The sequence below is a fragment of the Lissotriton vulgaris genome, unplaced genomic scaffold (assembly GCF_964263255.1).
Source record: "Lissotriton vulgaris unplaced genomic scaffold, aLisVul1.2 SCAFFOLD_4186, whole genome shotgun sequence".
NCBI classification, from domain to species: domain Eukaryota; kingdom Metazoa; phylum Chordata; class Amphibia; order Caudata; family Salamandridae; genus Lissotriton; species Lissotriton vulgaris.
In genome coordinates this window covers 65,113-88,724 of record NW_028242033.1, presented here as the reverse complement: position 1 = coordinate 88,724, position 23,612 = coordinate 65,113, and the positions used below count along the sequence as shown (strand labels likewise).

General features: G+C 51.0%; 1 long non-coding RNA gene and 1 pseudogene across 1 annotated transcript in view; one reads left to right on the top strand and one right to left on the bottom strand.

Annotated features, from left to right (window-relative positions):
* The window catches only part of LOC147669090 (uncharacterized), a 35,762-nt gene that overhangs the window by 6,890 nt on the left and 5,260 nt on the right, over positions 1 to 23,612 (top strand). The window contains exon 3 of the long non-coding RNA XR_015303743.1: positions 23,526 to 23,584. This is a non-coding gene — a long non-coding RNA (uncharacterized LOC147669090). The remainder of the gene's footprint in view (positions 1 to 23,525; positions 23,585 to 23,612) is intronic.
* On the bottom strand, positions 54 to 12,620 carry LOC147669091 (uncharacterized; annotated as a pseudogene).

The following is a 23,612-nucleotide window of genomic DNA, read 5'->3' as shown; positions in this document are numbered from 1 at the left end:
CGCTATTCTGATGGCAGTTTCATTGCATATCCCAATACCACCCTTACCATCGGTTAACCCTGTTAATAAAAATAAATAGTGTATAGGCCTTGTGCCCTGCATGGAAAAGGCCTTCTCTGTGTAATCGATTCACTTTTTTTTTCCTTTCCTCATAGGACCCGTACCCTCCAGATATTCCCCCGCCGCCCAACTTTCCTAGACATGCAAGATCCCCACATTTTGAAATCACCAAGAGATTCAAGTGGGGTTAAAAAGGCCATGTTTATTCACAACATTGTATAAACATGACAAGCAAAAAAATGCATATCTAATATTTACAAGTTATATTCATAACTACTTTTATGAGCATATCATGCTCCATCACCTTCCCAACCCTAAGGGAGGAACACCCTCTGGTTCGCATCTCGCAACTGGGTACACTACGCCAAGTGCCGAGCACCCGCCCCTTAGAGTGGTGGGTCCCGCCCTTCGATCCTTGTCCGCCATTACCGGGGCCCACCTCTCGACCACCAGGCTGTCCAGGGTCGCCCGGGAGGCTCGAAATCTGTCGCCCTAGCCTCCCCAGCCTGTGGTCACTTCCTCCCAGTGGAGAGCTTGCCATATCCCCCCTACAAGCTGGCCTATGGAGCCCGGCAAGCGGGCTCCCATCCATTTTGTTTAGCCACTAGTTACTAATCGCAGGTCTCTTCTCCGCAGAACGCCCCTCAAACGATTTATCTAGGGGACGGGTGGGTGGAAGTTTCCGAAAGCCGGCCTGGATCACGAGAATGGCCAAGTGCCGGCGTGAGCAGTCAGGTATCCATGAGTGATAGCGGGAACAGAGACCCCAGTCACAGGGAGTTGACCCTAAATAGGCCCAGAGTCTCCACCCCCTGACCCCCAGGTCACGCGATATCGCCGGACCGGAAATGGGTCGACCGGATGCCGATTTGGCCTTCCGCCCGACCAACCACCAGAGACCAGGGGCGGGCGGGGTCCGTAGAGGCCGGGTCCTAAGTGCGCGCGGCGTGATTCTCCGCGCTTGTCATAGGACCCGTACCCTCCAGATATTCCCCCGCCGCCCAACTTCCCTAGACATGCAAGATCCCCACATTTTGAAATCACCAAGAGATTCAAGTGGGGTTAAAAAGGCCATGTTTATTCACAACTTTGTATAAACATGACAAGCAATAACATGCATATCTAATATTTACAAGTTATATTCATAACTACATTTATGAGCATATCATGCTCCATCACCTTCCCAACCCTAAGGGAGAAACACCATCTGGTTCGCATCTCGCAACTGGGTACCCTACTCCAAGTGCCGTGCACCTGCCCCTTAGAGTGGTGGGTCCCGCCCTTCGGTCCTTGTCCGCCATTACCGGGGCCCACCTCTCGACCACCCGGCTGTCCAGGGTCGCCCGGGAGGCTCGAAATATGTCGCCCTAGCCTCCCCAGCCGGTGGTCACTTCCTCCCAGTGGAGAGCTTGCCATATCCCCCCTCAGAGCTGGCCTATGGAGCCCGGCAGGCTGGCTCCCATCCATTTTGTTTAGTCACTAGTTACTGATCGCAGGTCTCTTCTCCGCCACAAGGGTGGCCAAGGCCCACAGGTCTGACACCCTCCCCACCTTGGTTCAGAATAAATGACCAAAGTTCTCGGATAAAAGTATCAGTTCCAAAGTCCGACAAATGTACCCCATCCTGGTGGTACATCACTTCTCCGGGAATCATCCGGTGCTGGAGGTAGCGCAAACGGCCCTTCACTGAGCACAACCTTTCTATTTCGCCGTTCAATCGCCTCACCGAGACGTTCAAAGACCTAGGACGCACTCCTGGGCCCCATGCCCTGCGTGATATCATGCCTGACCAGACAATTTTTGTTGATGGGAACTCATGCCCCAACCAGGCAAACTCTGCCAGTAGGTCCTCCTTGACAGCCAAGCGCCCTCTGTCGACCATGTCGTTGCCTCCCAAGTGCAAGATAATCCAATCAGGCGATTTGTGCTCTCGTGCCCTGAGCTCCTCGACGATCCGCCTCAAGTGTCGGATACGCATCCCTCCAACGCCATGCCATATACGAATTCGGTCTCGCCCAATGCGGCCGGTTTCACCACCTCTCTTCGCTGCAAGCGCACCGCCGCGCGACGCACGAAAGAGTGCCCGAGTACCCATACCACGGAAGCGGGCATACTAATAGAAAGGAGAGAGATGGAGCCGTTAGACACTGCACACATATGTTTTCACAACAATTCAGGCCTTACATATCGCTTATAGCAGTCAGAGGTCCAGCGACCCACGCCTTTCACAGTGTTGGGGGCGAGACCGGCCCCAGCCGCCAAAGTTGCGGCGCCAATCCTAAAGGAATGGGAAGAGTAACCCACTGCACCTAGACCCAGATTCCCCAGGGCCAACCCGAATACTGCCTTGAACTGGTATTGGGACAGGCAATCCCCGTTTTCATGGACGAAAAGAGCCGACCCCCCCCCTACCCCCCCCCCCCCCCCCCCCCCCCCCCAGCTGGGCGTCGGGCCAGGTACGCCTGCATACGAGATACGGGGCAGGCAGCTATCCCAGGGGCTGGCAGCAGATGGATGGTGTTTGGTCGGTCTTGGACCGTCTCAACCGCAATACTAAGCCCCCCAGGGAAAGGGAGATATCCTTGTGCTGCAAGCCCCCCCATGGTCTACTCTGGAGGCCCCCACTATCTCACCCAGGCGAAAGGCCCCGTAGAAGGCCAGGCAGAAGGCCGCCCCCAGCATGGTTCCCTCGAACGATGACTGGCAAATAGCAGGCAGTACTCCCAAAATATCAATCAAGGTCGGGAGATCCAAAGGCCTACGACAGTCCCGCCGTGACCCCTCTAATCGGGCCAATCCCGCTAAGGCCTTCCTGATCAAGAATGAAGCCCCAGGGTCCCGCTCCCCTGCTAGTTTAGCAAAGAAGCCGATCGCTGCAAGGGAGGCCCTAGCATATGACACTGTTTTGCCCTGATCCCGCAGAGCCTGTAAAAAAGGGTACATCGCTTTAGTAGAAAAGATCCTCGCATTTCCTGTCTGCTCCACAAATGATCTGTAAACATTAATCTGTGACTGATAGGCACGTTTGGTGCGATCACTCAGAGCGGCACCTACCAGCCCCGCTAAAGCGGGGCTCCAATTTTCCACAGTGACGTAGGGAACGTCGTCATGCGCTCTTCCGCCTGCGGGTGGAACCTCCGGAAGTCCTGCAACTTGGAACGAGACAAAGCGTCAGCAGCATGGTTATCAACACCAGGTATATGCGCAGCCTTAAAAGTCAAATTCAATTTTAAGCATGCCAACACCAACAGCTTCAACAACCTCAGCACATGTGGGCAAGTCGCCCCTGGCCGATTGATAACCTGCACCACCGCCATGTTATCCGACCAAAAGGTCACTGCCCTGTCCCTGAAGCGTGCCGCCCAGACCGTAACTGCCACCCAAATGGGAAAAAGCTCTAAAAAAGCTAAATTCTGGGGGGCGTGGCCAAGATGGCGGGGTGAGCGGACGCTTCTTCCCGCAGCTCCTCCGACCCGACTAGGCCCGAGCCCTTTTTCGTCAGCTTCTCTCCCCCCGCTGAAGCTCAGCGGCTGAGAGACGGGCGGCGGAGACCTTGGGGCACGCATTGATACTACTTTGGCCCCGATCGCTCCGGTGGAAGCACCTTAAAAGACTGTTTTCAGGACGGCGGAGCGCCTTGGAGGCGGAGCTGATCGGGGCGCTGTCCGGATGCCCTCGGCTGGGGCCTGGTGCTGATGTCTAGCGATCTGGTGTGGAGACCGTCCCGATGCTCGACGGGGATCGCCTGAGGGATATCGGCTGTGTGACCTCACTGCACGGGGACCCTGCCGTGTGAGCGTGGTAGTGCTTGGACTAGCGGTGGTGGCCTCCCAAGTGGTGCGAGCCCGGGCCCCGTGGCCGGTTGACGACTAGGCTTGGGATCGGAGCCAGATCTACTGTTTCTCCTTCCTTGCCAGACGGCCCTGGTTGGAACTTTTCTCCGTGGGCCTGGCTTCTGGAGTGCCCCCGCTGACATCGCCGGGCTTGGACGATCTTCCCGGCCCCGCCCACCCGCCATCTTGTTTTCACGGCGAAGGTGAGGCAGCCCTGCTTCAATGTCGCTTGAAGTCGCCTACTGCACCTCTGCTTTTGCACGGCTCTCCCTTCCTGCGAGACGCACCGGCCGGGGTTCCCCCAGCGGGGGTCCCTGTTGAAATCTTGGCTGGGCACCGATCGGTTCTTTGTGACTGGACTGGCCCGCCATTTTGTCATCTGTGGCGCAGGTCCCCTATCTGGCCGGGAGTTCCTCTTGAGAGACTCTGCTGACTGTTGGAAACTCCTCGAAGTGGCCGAAGCCTGTGTCCCTGCTTCAGTTGGTTGCGACAAGGTACGAGACACGAATGTCTTGAAAAGGAGGATCGAGGAAGGGGCATCGTACCCTGCCGGACATGCTTAGCAGGGCCCAGCAACAGCGGGACAGGGAGCAACCGTCTCCGGGCTCTTCCCGGGCCACTGCAGACACGGTCGGGGGTGAGCCCCCCGTCACGAGATCCTTCATGGAGGACCTGTTCAGCTCGCTTAAAGCAGACTTCCAGACGCTGAAGCAGGAGGTGGCCAGCGAGGTACGCGAGGTCCGCAGGGAGGTGGAGGGCCTTGGCGAGCGGATAGAGACGGTGGAGACAGCGGCTCAACGCCGGGACAACGAGATTGTCCATCTACAACAGGACGTTCTCCGTCTCAGGGAGCAGTGTGTTGAACTCCAGGCCCACACCGAGGACCTGGAGAACAGGTCGAGGCGGAATAATATACGGGTACGGGGTGTACCGTCTGCAGATGAGGGGACAGACCTGGTGGGCTATTTGCAGGACCTGTTCCGGGACATTCTAGGAGAAGCCGCGGACTTTCCGATTCGCATTGATAGGGCCCACAGAGTCGGCTGACAGCGACAGTCGGCGGCACCTCCGCCAGACATCTTGGCCTACCTTCCTGACTTTCCGATAAAGGAGCGCATCATGTCCGAGGCCCGCAGGAAACAACCACTGACGTTTAGAGAGCGACCTGTGGCGCTGTATCAGGACCTGTCTGCCATCACATTGCAGAAACGCAGGTCCTTCAAGATTGCGACCGATTTCCTGCGTGAGCACGAGTCGCCGTACTCCTGGGGGCATCTCTTTCGTTTGATATTTCGTTGGAACGGGGTGCTGCACCAGCTGTGCTCCTTGCAGGATATTTGCGGAGTCTTGGGGCTCACGGCTACGGAAGAGGATGGAGCGACGCCGTCTTGGAGGCGCTCGGATAGAGGAGGACGACGGAGGTCGGCGAGAAGGAGATCGGCGGCGAGCGCTGGGCGGCCTGACTCGCCTACCATCAGAGCGGACATGGCCAGTGCCCTGAGAGAAGCGGCCAGGGATTCAGCTGCCTTGAACGGTGTGGCCTTGACGGCCTAAACTCACTCCGGGGGGAGATGGACATAGCTTCTTCGGTGCCAGGTTCGGGGGTTGGAGGGAGGGTCGGGGGGGAGCGGGAGAAGCGAGTGGCCGGACGTCCACTTTTGGTACTTTCTGCAGACTTGTCCGTTTTGGGACATGACTGGGACAATGGGTTGTTTGAGTTGGTATTTGGCTAGTTGCCATTGGTTCGTTTGGGGTGGGGTTTGGGGTTGTTCATGGGTTGGGAAAGAACCGTCCGATGTTTCCTGTGTACACACTTGGCCTAATTCTGCCTGTCCTGCGCTGCTGCCCTGCGCCCCTCCCCCTCCGGTTGCCTGCCCGCGACATAGCGTCTCTGGCCTCTGGGAGATATGTCGTCCCTGAAGGTGGTGACCCTTAATGTTAAGGGCCTGAATAACCCTGTTAAGCCTAGGGCGATTTTGTCTCTGCTAGAGGGGACGCAAGCTGATATATGCCTCCTGCAAGAAACCCATTTGCTGTCCCGCGACTGCCATAGAATGCGCTCTGCCAGGTTTCCCACCCAGTTTTTCTCCTCTGCTGCGTCCAAAACTGCGGGGGTGGCTATTCTGTTAGCGAGCTCCTTTAAGGGGGAGGTGTTGTATAAATTTGCTGAACAAAAGGGGAGGCTTTTGGCATACCGCCTCCGCCTGGGGGGCATATCGTTTACTATTTGCTCCTTCTATAGCCCGAATGACCATCAGGAACGCTTTTTGGATTCAGTGCTGGTGGATGTAACTGCTTCCCCCGATCGTCATGTCATACTAGGGGGTGACTTGAATATAGTCTTTGATTCTGCATTAGACAGGTCGGCGCAGCGGTTCCCGCAGACTGGGGAACTTTCCCAGGCCGGGAAGGCCCGTATCACCGACATGGATTTGCATGACCTTTGGCGCACCCTCCACCCTACAGATAGGGATTACTCCTATTATTCGCATGCGCACCGGACCTACGCACGGTTGGACTACTTTTTGGTTAGTGGACCGATGCGTGCCGCTGCTACGGCGGCGGACATTGGGGTCCTGACACTGTCTGATCATGCGCCGGTCGTGGGTGAGTTTGCGTGGCCGGCGTCCTCCCCCTCTCGGGGGGTGTTGCGCCTTAGGGACACCCTTCTGCACAGGAAGACAGTGGTAAAACACATTGAGGAGGCAATACGGGACTACCAGGCACACAACAGTAACTCAGACACCTCGTTGGCGACACAGTGGGCGGCGCTGAAGGCAGTCCTCAGGGGGGAATTCATCTCCATCTCCTCGGCAGAAAACAGGGAGCAGCAACGGAAGAGGGAGGAGTTGACTTCCCAGGTCAGGGAGCTCGAACAGGTCCACCCCGTACTGGTGCTCCAAGGGTTTGGAGGCAGTTGAAGGCTGCCAGGAAGCTACTGTCGGCGCTGGACATGGACAGGGCGGAATACGCAGCGTTACGTTTGAAGCATGCATTTTACACAGGGGGGGATAGGTGTGGCAAACTCTTGGCGCATAGGCTCCGAGTCGCGCAACAGCGAAACGTAGTGAAGGAACTCTTGGGTGCGGACGGGGTGGCCGTCTCGGGTGATGCGGAGGTGGCGGAAACCTTCTGTGGTTTCTATAAGGCGCTGTACACCGGGGAGCCCTCCTCACCGCGGGAAGCCGTGGACTATCTGGAATCTATGACCCTTCCGGCGCTAGACTCCGCTCAGGCGGAATATCTTGAGCGCGATATCCACGTTGAGGAGGTGATTTCCGCGATAGCCAGACTTAAGCATGGGAAAGCCCCGGGCCCGGACGGTTACACGTCCCTGTTTTACAAAACCTTTTGCCCGGTTGTGGCCCCTATCCTCGCCCGGCTGTTTAACTCCTCCGAATCGGGAGCCATCCCACCGGATCTCTTGAGAGCGACGGTATCGGTGATGCCGAAGCCTGGGAAGGATCGGGCCTTATGTGGCTCATATAGGCCCATCTCGCTCCTGAATGTCGACCTCAAGTTGTACACGGGGATTCTGGCGTCCAGGCTGGCCCTGCACCTCCCGGGTCTGGTTGAGGCCGACCAGGCTGGCTTTGTGCCCGGCAGACAAAAAACTGGGCATCGGTGATAAATTCTGCTCGATGGTTTTCAACTGCTACAGGCACCCTTCCGCTGTGGTGAGGGTCAATGGGTGCAGCTCCCTTAGTTTTGCAATCGAGCGCGGCACGAGGCAGGGGTGCCCCCTTTCCCCACTCCTCTTTGCTCTTTACATGGAGCCGTTTGCCCAGAGGATCCGCCAAAACCCGGACGCAATCGGGATCAAGATGGGGCAGTATGTTCACGCGGTCAGCCTCTATGCGGATGACGTCCTGCTGACCCTGGATGACCCCAGGAGATCCCTTCCCGCCTGCATCCACGAGTTGGATGCTTTTTCACGTGTGGCCGGTTTCAAAATGAACATGGGCAAGTCGGTGGCTTTAGACGTGTCTCTGGCTGCGGACACTAGACGGGACCTTCAGCGGCTCTTCCCCATGCAGTGGTCATCGTCCCTGGTGCCATACTTGGGGATTCTGCTGGCGCCGACGTTGCCAGCGATGGTAACGGCTAATTACGCCTCGCTCAGTAAGAAGATCAAGGAGGAACTTGGCCGCTGGGGCAAGGGCCTGTTGTCTTGGCTTGGCAGGATTGCGGCGGTCAAGATGACGGTTCTGCCCCAGATCCTATTTCTTTTCCGAGCCTTGCCGCTCCAGCCTCCAGTGGGTTGGATCAGGCAGACGCAAGCTGACATTGCACGCTTTGTCGGGCAAGGCCGCAAGCCGCGGATGAAGAGAGTTCTCTCCACGCTTGCTCCGGACCGGGGGGCCTTGGTATTCCGGACCTCCGGAAATACTTTCAGGCGGCGCAGTTGCGATACCTTGTGGAGTGGAGCAGGTGGGAATCCGATAAGCACTGGCTCTTTCAGGACCAGGCGGTGGCAGGGCGCACCCTCCAGGAAGTTCCATTCTTGCGCCGAGTTCACCGCCCCCCCAACCTTTATGCTTCCTTTGTCACGAGGGTTGCCCTGAGGGTGTGGGACACGGTTTGCCAGACCTGGGACCTCACCACGTTCCCCTCGCCGTTTACGCCCATAGTGGATAATCCCGATTTCTCCCCAGGGATGGAGCCGGGCGCTTTGTCCCATTGGCGGTTGGCGGGCTGCCGAGCGCTCTTTCAGATTTATGGGTCGGAGGGGGTGGTCCCCTTTCAGCAACTTCAACAGGAGTTCCGCCTGACGGAGTCGGATAGACTGCGATATATGCAGGTCCGGCACTGGGCGCTTCAACCCCAGGTGCGGGACACCGCTGATCGTCAGATAACACCATATGAGCGGTGGCTGGTGACCCGCGCCTCGGATGCTAAACTGATCACTGATCTTTACAAGTTCTTACAGCCCCCTCCGTTTCACTATTATAATCCGGGCAGGGAACGATGGCACAGGGAATTGGGTAGGACACTTAGCCACAAGGAGTGAGACCAGATTGCACACCGGGCGAGACATTCAGCGTATCACACTGGCCTCACTGAGACATTCACCAAGGTGTCCACGTACTGGTATTACACCCCAGAGAGACTGCACGAGATGAACAGGCATATTGAGAAGGAGTGCTGGAGAGGTTGTGGTCAGGTGGGGACCCTTTCGCACATTCTTTGGGATTGCCCCTTGTTGGCCGCATATTGGAAGGAGGTTCTTGATGAGGTGGATACGCATTTTGAAATTGAGTTACCGCGCTTTCCGGCGTATGTATTGCTGGGCCTTCCTAATGGTCTGATGTACCCGCTGAAGTCCCGTAGGGGCAGGCAAATCGCGATTGCGCTGGGCTCAGCGGTTCAGAACATCCTCATCCACTGGCGCACTACCACGGTCCCCTCCATCACTGGCTGGTTGCACAGGCTTTGGCATGTGCTAGGTATGGAAAAATTGTCACTCACGGTAGCGGGGGAGATAGACCAATTTGATGAGCTGTGGCAACCCTTTCGGGCGCTATTAACTACTGAATTTAGGGAACTCACCTGTTCGAGGTACCTCAGGCTCCTAAGGTTGACGCCACCGGTGATTCCAGCAGACTAGGGTGGTAGAGGGGCTGGGTTCCTGGAGGGGGGGGGGGTGCGGTGGGGGGCAGGTAGTGTTCCTAGCGGTACATTGGACGGGGGTGGTGGGGGGAGTTGGGGTGTTTGGGGGGGGGGGGGTTTCTAGGGGATGGTGGGTTGGGTTTCTTTGTGTTACTGCTTATTATTTTCAATGCTCAGACTGATGGTGTTGACTATGCTCAGAATGGAGGTATTGCTTATATTTAGCCTTTTTCACTTGCTGTTGCCTCCTTTTTCACAGCGGACTAGTCCACCGTCGCACTCGTAATGTCATGCTCATTTTCTTCACTGTAATGTATGTAACCCTAACCTCCTGTTCCCTATCCCTATGTTTTTGTCTTAATAAAATGCTTTAAACCTAAAAAAGCTAAATTCTTTGTCAAGCCTTCTAAGTGCCACTTCGTTGGCCAGACCGCCCCGCACCAGGAAGGGCCCAAGATTGCCCCAAAACCAACGCTCCCGGCTGAATCGGTGTATAGGCCTAGCTCAACACTGGACACCGGCAGCGCGGGCCAAACTACCCGCCCGTTGAAGTCTGTCAGGAAGTCACGCCACACCTTGAGGTCCTCCTTAACCCCTGCTTTTAATCGCACCCGATGATGCTTCTGGGTAAGACCTACCGTCGCTCTGGCTATAGACCTCGAGAAAGGGCGCCCCATGGGAATGATGCGCAAAGCAAAATTTAGCTGACCCACAAGAACCTGTAACTGATGCAACGTCACCTTCGGACCCGCCAAGGCTACCTCAATGGCTAGGGAAAAAGCTCGTACTTTATCCATTGGCAATCTACATTCCCCCGCTATTGTGTCAATTTCGATGCCCAGGAAGGACATGCACGTGTCAGGGCTGACTGTCTTGCTCGGTGCCAGCGGCACTCCAAATTCCTTCAACATAGCCACCAGCTGACTCAGGGCCAAAGCGCAGGCATCTGAAGACGCGGGCCCATCACCATGAAGTCGTCTAAGTAATGCACCACATCTGTACATCCTGACCTTTGCGAAAACACCCACTGCAGCATGGAGCTAAAGGTCTCAAAGTACTTGCAGGAGACCGCACAACCCATAGGCATACATCTGTCGTAATAAAATTGCTGTGTGACCTGAAAGCCTAGCAAATGGTAATCCTCGGGGTGCACCGGCAACAAGCGGAATGCTGACTCAATATCTGTTTTCGCTAGCAACGCCCCCCGGCCTAGATCCCTCACTTTCTGAACCGCGGCATCAAAGGACGAGTACGTCACTGAGCATACTACCGGGTCGATGGCATCCTTTACCGATGCACCCTTTGGTGCAGACAAGTTATGAATCATTCTGAATTGTCCCGGCTCCTTCTTGGGCACTACTCCCAGAGGGGAGCACACATAGTTCTCCCAGGGAGGAGCCGGGAAAGGGCCTGCTACTCGGCCTAAGGCCCGCTCCTTTTCCACCTTTGTGGCCACTACTGAGGGATGGGTTCTCGCTGAAACTTGGTTCCTACACTGGCTAATAGGGGGGACATGAGACGCTGGGATACGAAATCCCCTGGTAAAACCCTCAAACAACATCTTAGCAGCTGCCCTGTCTGGGTACCTGTTCAACCAAAAAATCATCTTCTCAATATCCACTGGAGTAGGCAGATTAGACTTGGGGGGGGGGGGGGAGGGGGGGCTTGATGTCCTTAGGGGCTGTACCCCCCCGTTCTTTGGATTTCTTGTTGCACTTGGGTTCGGGATGGGACGGGTGACCGCAGTAGGCGCATGCGTGCTTAAACTTGCACTGCCCGGAGGGCCATGTGCACCCTTTGCCATTGAATGCCCAGCATGTACCTTTCTTCTCGCCCGGCCCTCCCTGGGAAGTCCGAAAAGGCTGCCTAGCCGGGTGTTCCCTATTGCTCACGCTCTCTAACCAGGCATTGACCTCAACCTGATCCCAACAAATGGAGGGGTTTTCTTCCTTCGCCCAGCGAAACTCCCTATCATATGTCAGCCAGGCTGAACCCCCAGGAGTGGAGTGGGCCTTCACGATCTTATTGGTGTAAAACACCAACGGGATAGCCAACTCTGGCCTTTTTTCCAACAACACTGTCACATAAACGTGAAAGCCGAACAGCCAATTGGTTATTGTTTCCTCAATCCTAGGTCTCCGATCTCAGAAGGAGTGCTCTTTCCCCTCCCTGTCCTTGTAATCCTTCTCTCTTCTCTTCGGCCTGATAAGGGAGAATATATCTACGTAGGCACCCCTCCAAATCTTCTCTCGCATTTCCATACTCACATGCGTAGCTAACATCCCTGACTGAGACAACACGTTCCCCTGACTAGCCCCCACCTCGCTGCTCCCTGCTGTAGCGTCGCCAGGCTTACCTCCTGTAGGTGTTACAGCTATCGCTGTCGCGGGGGGATGGGCTCCAACCGCTACGCTGGGCAACGCCTTGCGCGACTCGACTAAGAGCGCCAACTGCCTCTGAATGTCCTGCAACGCGCCTTGTTCTGAGGCCTGAGGGGGGCGCCCATGGTGCCGCCGCTCCTGCGCTCACTCTCTCTAATACTTTTTCCGGAGCTGATAATTGGCCCACTAATATGGAAACTGACGCCAGCAAGCTATCTAACGGATCACCCGTGGCTGCCACTGCGGCCACCGGCTGCGGTGGGAATGGGGCCGGAGGGGCCGTAACCTTTGGTACCGCGCCCCCCAGGGCCAACGCCTTCAGCGCTTCCCTAATCTCGGACAAAACTGAACCCACTGGGTCAACTGGCGCGGGCACATTCGGAATGGGAACAGAAGGGTAAACCTGCTCTGCATCTAACGGAGGCGTGGGGACGGGACCTACTGATCCCTCGTCCCGTTTCCCCCTGGCAGGGCTAGGCCTACTCTTCCCCTGCCTGGCTCACCTTTTTCCTTTAGGCTGCGCCTTGGCTGTCTTCTTTAATGGCGGACAAGCGGCCCTCGGTGGCACCCCCCTGCACGGCCGCTCTACTACCTCGGGCTGCTCCCCCTGGGAAGAATCGCTCTTATCCCCGCTATCGGGAGTCTCCTTGCTCAACTTCTTCAGTAGTAATTTCATAATCTGTGCCAATTCCGGCTCAGAATCTTTTCGCTTTTGTCCTCCCTTTTTTGGCACCATGCTATATGTATCTCACCTCGCACTACCCTGCTATAGCACCTAACGCGCCCCGATTTCCCTGATCCCGCACCCCTAAGCACCGCTCGCGCCGCCCGGCAGGAGCCTGAACCACGAGGATCCCCGCACACAGCCGTAAGCCCGTAAGGCAGCGACAATCCTATCCCGTCCCAGCACCCACCATGACTCACGGCTGCCCAAGAGGCCCCCCGAGGCACCCGACCCCTTACCTGGCTACACGAACAGTGCTCGATCCTTCTGCTTCTAGAGTTTCCGAAAGCCGGCCTGGATCACGAGAATGGCCAAGTGCCGGCGTGAGCAGTCAGGTATCCAGGAGTGATAGCGGGAACAGAGACCCCAATCACAGGGAGTTGACCCTAAATAGGCCCAGAGTCTCCACCCCCTGACCCCCAATTCACGCGATATCGCCGGACCGGAAATGGGTCGGCCGGACGCCGATTGGGCCGTCCGCCCGACCAACCACCAGAGACCAGGGGCGGGCGGGGTCCGGAGAGGCAGGGTCCTAAGTGCGCGCGGCGTGATTCTCCGCGCTTGTCAATGTCTTAAATGGAATGTAGACATGTTGCTAGGCAGCTTAGAATGTGATGATTAGAAAGACTGATGAACTGTGCTGTGAAGCTGGTGGAAGATGGAGCTGGAGGTCCCTGTGACTAATCTTCAGTAAACAACTTATTTCTTCAAATTGCCTGGATTTGATCTTTACAAATCTTGACCCATCATGCAGCAGTGATGTTTTCTTTACTCAGGGGGGTACACTTATAAGTCATTGACTACATTGGGCGTTGGTGATAGGAATCAGAGGAGGCGTCCATTGGTGGGTGCCAGGAACTCCCAGAAAGCAAGCATCGGCCAAGCCAAGTCTGCAGTAGGTCTTGGCCTACTGGTGCAAAAATATATGGGCTTAGCATGGCTGTCATATACTTGAAATACATTTTTTAAATTTAAAAATTTAATTTACCATTGCATGCAAATTTAATTGAAGAGTATGGGTGCTTCGTAATGGGGAAGTTTTACAGAGAACAGGCATAGAAACCCTATAAAGTTTTAATGCACATCATAGGGCTCTGGAATAGCCCTTTCGACCTTTTAGGTCAAAAGGGCTGTTCCAGAGGAGTGCTATGTTTGATTTTCGTTTTGTTAATTCGATTTTTATCGCGCATGGCTTCCATGGCAGGGTTTCCCAGCGCTACGCTACCAAAACAGATCTGGCTACTCATTAAGAAGGTGGTTCCTATTCTAGGAGGTTTAGAACAACCAGGTTTTGAACCTCTTCCGGAAAGTCAAAAGGGATTGACAGTCCCTCAGATCAGGGGGGGGTGGGAATTCCATAGCGTTGGGCTTAAATAATGAAAGGCTTAACTTCCTTGCCGAGAATATCCTGATTCTGGGAACCAAAGCAAGATCAAGATTACTTGACCACAAGGATAGACTGGGTGTATAGGTGTCACCAGAGACCTAAGATTGGTAGGGCCTTAATTAGATAGACATTTATACACATAACACAGTGCTTTGAATTGGACATGACGACCAATAGGGAGCCAGTGAAGTTCCCAGAGTAGGATGGCAGTCGAAGAGAGCTTTGGGGGATGGAGTAAAAGGCTAGTTGCCGTATTTTGCTCAATCTGTGACTGTCTGACTATGCTTTTCTTGACCTCTAGATAGAGAAGGTTTCCATAATCAAATCTGGAAATAACTAAGACCTGAATGACCGTTCTTTGGGCAGAGCTGAAAAGACAGTCCAGAAGTTTCTTAAGCCATCTTAGGATGCCAAAACAAGTGGCAGCCACCTTTGTGTTTTGCTAACTCCTTGATAATTTGGTACCCATCTAAACTCCTAAGTTCTTGACCACAGGGGCGGGGTTAGAATTAGTACCCATCACCTCTGGCCTTACTAAATGCCAGCATTTGTAAAGGGCACAGCTACCTCCGACGGAGGTGTCCTGGTGCTGGGGGCCGTCAGAAAGATTAAGCAAGCTATTGCCCAGAGTCACATGGTGCTGGGCTAACCTGTCGTGGGAGCCCGGGGATCGAACCGTGAACCCTGTGGTTTGGAGTCAGGCACCCTGGCCACTGCGCCACACCTCTTCCACCTAGTACATGGGGACCCCATAGATGAGGAGATTTCCCACCAGCATGACCTCAGTCTTTTCCCCGTTTAACTTAAGGGACTTAATCAGTAAGATGCATTGTGCACATATATGGTGAATGTGGAGTCATGAAAACGTGACATCATGTTTCTTTATTTTGTTTCTACATAAAATTGAAATGAAATTACAGGAAACTCAAAACAATGTAACCTTGGTGGGTCTCGTTGCTGGTATCAGTAATACTACAGCTCAATGCTATCTATATTTTAATATGGATCTACCAGTGTTTAAGGAACTTCCCACTAAACATCTATCTGTCAAAGATTGTTTATCTTCGTTACACTACAATGTTTAGTTAAGTTCTGTTCTTTGTGAACCATTTCACTTTGCCCTCCCCCTAGCATTATTAGCCAGTTCTCTGAAAGTGTTGGGAGTAGGGCATCACCACAAATGTAGTGAAATTGTGACATGTCGGGTCAGTGCTTACTGTTGCTCAGCATGCCCTGAATCTACTTCAAGATAGGCATTCACTATTTGCTTTCTTAATAATTGTCTGTAGCAAATCATGCAAGCCTTGTGCCACATAACTGCCATTCACTTATTTTACTTTCCTTGCAATGTACTATGCTCTCTTAACTCCTCCCAGTGTGGCACCTCATTTTCCAAGCACTTGACCACTGACGCAGATTGCTAGCCCTTGCAATGTCTCTTTTAGTGAGCACGAAAGTTAGGTCTGCAAGTGTAGTACTGATTTGTATATTCTTGAGACAAGGAAAGAGGACTAAAGGGCATCAGGTTTCAGAATTACAGACCTTTCTACCACCTCTTCAGTGATAAACATAATCTTTTCCCAGAATTCACCGATAATCAGCAGTCCAACCATATGAAAGAAGCCTGAGGTTGGAAAGAGCCTATTCGCTCAATAGGTTACAGAAACTGAATCTCTATATTGTATTTGTAATCTTGCCCATATAGGCCACACAGGCTGTGAATAGGAATGTTGGAGACGTATCCTGTTGTCGTGGCTGTTCTTCTCAAACATCTACCCCAATAATACCTATATTTGTTTTCTAACTGGGTCAGTTTACCTTGTGAGCCCTCTATCCTCAGGAACAGATTCATTTTGCCACCTTTTGGGAAATCCTGCACAACATAAACTGCCTTCTATGAAGTTCTATCATAAACCTTCTTGGCACCCACTGAAGATGGACTGCCAAGCAATCGTTTATAATCAGTAACTCCTAGTTTACCAAAAATAATGGGTAGTCGGAGCCCGCATAGATCCACCCTACATCTCTTCAGAGCTTCAAATTAATGAGAGGATAATGACATCCAGTTCTTTGAAGAATATACTAAATAGTTGAATCTTCTAGGTGAAAAAATTGTTTAGTATCAGTGGCAATACCAGCATTTTGCAAGTGCTATCCAACCCGTTATTAACAAAGGCACAGTACCCTAGAAAGCAACATTATCCCTCAAAGCCGCCAGAGCTTTTCCATTTTAAGCATCAACAATGCCCGAAACAGCATTGCTCCAGGTGTAGGGTAAAATGTTATATGTTATGTTTTAATTAAGCCACTCATAATTTAAAACGGTACGCTATGTTGCCAAGTCAATTGTTAATACCAGAGGTCTATAACAGATGATGATGACCAACATGTGGAATGTCATGAGTTCACTGTTTATGTACAACTAAGATCCGAATTGTATTAATGGCAGTTGTCTTCAAATACAATGTAAAATGCAAGTATAATGATAATATTAATAAAAATAAAGTTAAACAAAAAAAACAATGTCCGAAACAGCATGGTAATGTTAGAACCCTAGATAGCAGAGCCTGTGTCGTTCTCGGGTATGACACAGCAAGGTTAAGGTTGTATAGTCATGACCGGGTCAGGAACTGGCTAGGTTTCAACCAGTTTTATTTCAGTTCTATCCCAGATCATCTATTGATGGTTTCAACCAGCCATTGCTAACTCTCTGCTACAACAGTAGATTGTGAGCACACAAAGAAACAATATTGCTTGCACTTGATCTGATTATGCCTTTCTCTCTATTCTTAGGCAGCAATACATTCGCAAGGTGCTCCATAGCTAAGACAAAGATCAGTAGGTAAAGCACACACCTCTGTCCCATGCCCTCTCGAACTGATAGTGTCTCAGTGTAACACGCCCATGCAAAGCCTTGCTTTTGTCTTACTATAAATAGCAAAATCCATTTCACAATAGTCTCTCTCAAAGCCAGCGTCTCTAATACTGCTTAATATATCCATATTAGAGGTTTTCTTCAAATCTACAGTGGTCACTGATGGCGAGGGGCCAAAGAGAGTGCAATTTTAAGTATATGGAAATGCCTTTCATTAGGAAAGGTGTGCTCGGGTCCAAATCTGCCTTGATCCACATGGGCCACTGAGGGAAGTAGTGGAAATGTTATTGAGACTCTTAGAGTCGATAAATAGCATTAATATGCCCAAATGAAGTAGTACCCTGTGTGTTGTAGCCAGGTTTTGGCCTGGAGATAATAAAGGCTTCTCTACTGCATAAAGGTAAAATAACACCCGTTCGCTCTGAGAGTCATTCCTTTTCCCAGCTCGGTGGGCACTTCTTCAATTGTCATTGGGCCTTCTAGTCGCTCTTCAGCTCTGGAGAAAGAGGCACTTTGTCTGCCATATCCAGGTAGTTGTCTATCATTCGGTCAGCCACCTCATCCTTTCCTGTATAACATGTAAAATAACATTTAAAAAGCATCTGGTCCATGTTCTGCTGCATGTATACTACTTCCCCATTGCCATTTTGAACACTTGTAATCACGTACTCAGCCAAAGAAACCATCTTCCAGCCTTTTCCCCAGCAGAATGTATCTTTTCTAGCATCTCAGGTAATCCAACACTTGCCAGTTCTTTCTATGTCCCCAGGTCATGGTTAAATATCAGTGCTGTGTCCTTTAATTGTTTTTATTCTAGGAATTATGATGTTCTCATCCAATGGCCCCCTATAATCACTATGAAGGCCTCCCATTCTACCAAGTAGTCAGTCGCACTCCCACCATTTTTTCCCAAACTAGTGGTGATTCTCATTCCATTATATACCCCCGAATTAAGGATCTTCCATTGCCATAGCCTGTAATTATCCAGTACCCGCACCCCACCTTCTGCCCCACTGTGGCTATCGGTGAACTATGGTCTGATATTGTCCTATTCAGATTGTGTGACCGAATATTTTTTATGTTGTAAACTGTATTTTATTCATTCCTATGAGTCAAAGGAAAACGCAAACAAAGAAACATACAGTACAGGACATCCGTTTCATGTACAGTATCCTGGTAATTACAAAATAAAGGTGGCCAAATGCTAAAGTCAGCGTCATGTAACCAGTACAACAGCCAAAAGCGGCCCTGCAAATCAACAGTGCAGGTTGTATAATGGACCCAGACAGCAAGCCAAACATTGAGAAAGGAGTACTGTAAATTCACAAATGGTCGTCACGAAGGTAGCAAGTGTTACCACAAGTTACACAACCACATCTCTGCATCGGAACTGTCCTCTACGCTCGACTCTCCGTCTTCATTATACTTTTCAAGCAGTTGGACCAATAGTATTATTTCCTCCGTCGCCCCCTCACCAAAGCGTGATATTTTCATATGATGTTCCTACACCACCCCCACGTTCAATTAGGTCCCTCAACCATTGAACCACCAGCGAGCCACTAGTGCAAAGCCATCCAATGCCTATGCGTCGTTTCGTCAGAACGAGGGAAAGTTGGGCAATTTGTATGGGATTTTCCGACCCCTCGGTATAACCACCACATCCAGCAAACAAGAGAAATCAATCCATACCTCCCTTGCAACGCTCTCCAGTTTATCATAGTGTATAAAGTGGGCTAGTCCAATCCCGAAGGAGTCCTGACTGCCTTGGCAGGTGATTAAGATTGTGTCTCTACTTCAGAAGGGGATAAGGTCCCACAACTGCAGCTCCCTGCTAAAGGAGGTTCTACAGAGTGCCCTCTGGACCACTGTCCCTCAGATCTCTACCATGGCTGTAATTAGGTACAGAACAACTTGCTTCAACCTGCCCCCGTGCATCAGCACCTCAGCAAAATATCATCTCACCCACCAAGGACCCCAATAGTCGTTTCTCCCAATTATTAGACTCTGTCAGCCATCTGGCAGCATGCTGCAGGTGTGCTGTATAATAATAGTACTGCAACTCTAGTTTGAGAGAGAGTTACTTATACAACTGTATCTGTAAAGGGTGGTAGGAAGTCTGGAGAGTTAGGGAGAAAAGTAGCAGAATATCACAAGACCAGAGACAGCGCCAAGGAACTTCTAGCCATGAATAGGAAGATATAGAAGTCATAGAAATACGTACAACTTTAATGTCAGCTCAGCATGCACCCAAGGAGTACGTGTTATGAAACATGTAAATCCTTGTAGTTTAAAGAAAGTAAATGCTTGCAAAATGACTTGCACACTTTGCAGTCTGCAAAGGTTCCATCCTGGATTATACTCATTTGGAACCACATGGGTGATAAAACATCCAGAGCCATGCATCCAAATGAATTTTCATGTGGAGAAGTGGAAGAAGGGGGTCTAAACTCAATGTAGAATAGTCAGATTCATATCAGAAAATATTTACAATATATTGCATAACTTCAAAATAGTAATCTGTTAATGCAAACAAAATCAATAAGTGTTCTCAAGTGTATGAAGTAGGACCTAAAAGGACATTTTTCCCCCTGAAAAAACAATGTATCTGCTTTCAAAACATGTTTAAGGGGAAAAAAGGAGTGGCTATCTGCAGAAGGTTGGTGCTGCGCCTGGCAGAAGAATTGGCTCTATGAAAAGCTCCTGATGCGCACGGCTAAAGGCTGTGTGTTAGACCCTGTTCAGGAGGCCAGAGGGAAGGATGGAGCTAATGGGAGTTGGGGCCTTTTACCTCAGCTCTCCCAAGGCTCTACAAAGTTGGTCAAGTACGACCCTTTCCAGTGTTGACTCTCAGTGGTAGCAAGGGCTAGCAATCACAGGCTTCTCAGGGAGATTATTTTGGGTGTACTCATACTCAATAATCAACACCAACCTATTCATCAGCATGATAAGATCAGTGTCCAGCCCAGTACTTCTCTGTATAAAAGACAAGTACTTTATTGCGCCGAACACATAGAATTCTACTACACATATAATAATGGAAGGATCCCGGAGTTACCTGTGTGAGTCTTTTTGATTTCAGAGGCTTTTCCAGCTAGCTCAGCTGTCCCTCCAATTGTACCTCGTGGGTTCCCCCTCCTTTCTGTGGGTACCCCCAGGCCCAGGGTTTGAGGTACTGCCTATTGATATAACTTGTGCTTCACTCCTGTTTATCTTAGCACTCTGTGTCTTGGGCCTAGGAGAAGCGTGGCTCAGTGGTTAGAGGCGGCAGACCCGGAAGCTGAGATCGACCGTGGACCAGGGTTCGATTCCCCGCTTCGGCGGGTCTCGGGCTCAAAAATTCCACGGACTCGACAATTCTCGCTCTGGTGCCTACTCAACTCACGGGGTCACACTCTGCAACTCTGGGCAATAGCTTGCTTAATCTCCTACTACGGCCCCTCGCGGCGGGATGCCTGGCTTTCACCTTGTGGACACCCTGCCGTGGTTTCTCCCAGGGGAATACCAGGACGGGTTCCCTAAGCAAGCGCCGGAACGCTTACGGGCAGCTGTGCGCTTTACAAGTCCAGCACAGTCCTCAAGGGAGATGCACAGCCACCGGCTGCGCAGTGCATCACTTGGAGGATTGCTACAGGGGCAAAGGCTTCTGTCAGTTGCCCTCTCTGGGCAGCTGGTGGTAGATCTCTACTCATGGTGCTTTTCACTCTGGCACATCGGTGAGTACTTGGTGCTTCTGCTTGGTCACAGCCACAACAGCTATAGGTGATAGTTGCTTGGAGTGGCAGTTGCCGGGTGCTATCTTTAGAATGCACTGCCTTCGAGGTGATGGCCTTGATACTTGACCAGGCACCCTGGGGCCACCTAATGTCCTGACCCAGTGGCACACTTTGACAGTGTGGAAGTTCTGCTGTCCACTTGTGTGGCACACATCCCACCAGCAGGTGCTTACCGCAGCTTCGGTCAGACCTAGCACTCTGGCGCACAGCTCCGGGTGCTGTGATAGGCACAATGGCGATACATGAAGAAGATTGCACTGTCCAGTCCGGCAGTACCGCAATCCCTTTGGGCCAGCTGCTTAGCGAGTTTCTGTTGGAGGAACCCTATGCTATGGTCATTTACAACTGTCCCCTCCTTGATCAGCTGCCCCTACAAGGTTGATGCTTCCTTCCCTCACTTACTGTCTGGATATCTTGGTAACCAGGTCAGTCTAATAATTACTCCTTCAGATTGAACTCCAGGTGATATTCCCTCGCCTCTGGAGAGTTGGCTGTCAATGCGACAAGACCCGCTCCCTGCTTGCACATAAAGAGTTCTTCGCTAAGAGACAGCACGCCTGGTTTACACTGTGACCCTACACTAATCTATTACCTCAGCCATAACTGGGCAGAGCCATTAAAGCGTAGCTCAAACCAGCATTCATAAAGTACCGAATGGGCTACCTGTGTCATATTTACATCTGTCCCCATGGAAGCGTGCAAACAAGACTGGGCTGTGCCAGCTTTGTGGGTTAGTCTCCGAGACACTGGTTCATCAGATATGCATTTGTAAAGCCAGCATGGAAGATCAAAAAAGCATACTGTGACCGATTTGAAACCAGAGAGGTCTTTCGCAGCTGCAGGCCAGCAATTTTAGCCTGCTTTAACGGGATGGACATACAGCTCAGCTGCTGACTTACAAAATACCTGGTTAGGTTCGACCAGAAAATTTCAAGCACACAGAAGGTCCCGATTAGCACAGAATTTGTTACTTTAGATTGAACATATTGCACCACTGGTGTAACAGCGAACAGCAGCTGCCAGGAATAGTACAATGGACAGTAGCTGCGGCCTATAGAAAGGATATGTAGCCTCACAAGACTTCAACACTTTAGCTCTGTCTATAACCACTCTTTTTTATATTATTTTTCTGGAAACCTTTTAAACATTGGCACTTGGGGCAAAGGTTTTTTACTGTTAATACTTTACCACTTTATGCTCTATCGTTTTCTAAACTATTCTTTCTTGATATTATTGTTATTAACATTTTTTTTAATTACCACTTGGTGCAAAAGTTTTAATTAACTGTACACTTAATAAAAATAAACTGAAACGGAATAGTGGGATTGTAATGAAATGGTGAGCGTTGGAAGTACATTGGTATAGGGCTGGCATGGCAATGCTGTAGTTTTGGGTGTGGTATTGAGTGGTGGCACTGCTTTGGTGGAGAGTAGTGATTTAGCATTGCAATGCTGTTGTATGTGGTACAGGTGTGCAGAATGGTAGGATGTTGCTGAGGGAAGTAGTAGGTGTGTTTACTGTTTTTGTGCAGTCCAACTCTGACTGATTGGTGTAGATGGAGTATTAGTATGGTTTTCATATTTATAGTGGCGTGTAGGCCATGGTGCAGCTGTGTTGGGACTGCCAGTGCAGTTTTGTTGTGTTAGAATGGGGTCATAGTTCTTAGACTGGCAAGTGCTGTAACTAGATAGTTTCGTTGTTGGGATTGTGGTGCAGTAGTGGAGGTTGTAGCTCAGTTGTTACATGAGGTTGCATGACTTTCTGGTGAGGTGGTACTGTAAGGTTGGATGGGGAGATGGTATTGTGGTGATATAGTGAGCGGAGGGTGACTAGCACTGATTGATGGGAGTTTGGTGACATGGGTGAGGAAACAGTCATGGAATACAATTATATTGCAGGACAGTAGTGATGCTATAATATGAGAGTAAAAATGCAGCACGGTAGTGCAGTGGGGGTGGTAGTGCATTATTTGGAGTGGTAATGTAATGATGTAGGCTGGTAGAGTGATTCTGTACTAACGATAGTGGAGTGGGGTGCTGTAAGTCATAGATAGATCATGATTCAGATGGGTTTGAAGTTCATTTACATGGTAATGTAGGGTTTTGAAGTGGCGCGAACACCCTTGCAAGGATGTAATGTTGGATTACTAGAGACTGTAGTGCAGTGTTGGTGGTTGATAATGCTTTGGTGATAAGACAGTGAATGATGTGGCTATGCAGAGGTGTGTCAAGTTAGTCCAGGTGTGCTGTGCTCTGTAGCATCATTTTGATATTGGGGCTCATGCTGGGATTCTAGCCGGTGATTATACAGTGTGGTAGGGGTAGAAAAGCAGTGACAGTGAGGGGCTTGGCAGTGGTAGTGCAGTGCTGGGGCATGCTTGTGCAGTGATTTCAGTTGGTAGTGGAGTTGTGGGAGTGGTAGATCAGTAGATGGGGTTGAATGGTGGTGGCGGACGATGTTTGTGTAGTTCAGAGGGGGACAATGAGGTGGGATTATTTAAGAGTGAAGTCAATGTGATGTAGTAGTCTTCCCTCTTCATTGTATCATGATTGTTGAGTTTGGGTGCATGGCACAACCACAGTATAGCTTCTGCATGATTGCAAGTCATTGTGCTCTTGTTCCCATCACGGCCAGAACAGTTGATAGAGACTTCATTTGCCTGGTGAATGCACACAGGTTGCATTACCAAATTCCACAATGCAATGCACCAGTGAAAAGCTTTATGAATTTTACTTAGCCGTAGAGTTCTTCCAGATGTATTTGCCCCAGTTCTCTATCTGGATCGAAAATATTATTCTACATCCATTGTGACCTCAGGGGATATACAAAATGTATTCCTTAGATTTCCCATTTAATCATGTTTGTGTACTTTTATTTTGCAGGTGTAGCTACAAATGATTTAGATGCTTTCGTGAAGTTTGAATTTCATTATCCTAGTGCTGTGAGTATCTGTAACTTTTAAAGCTTTG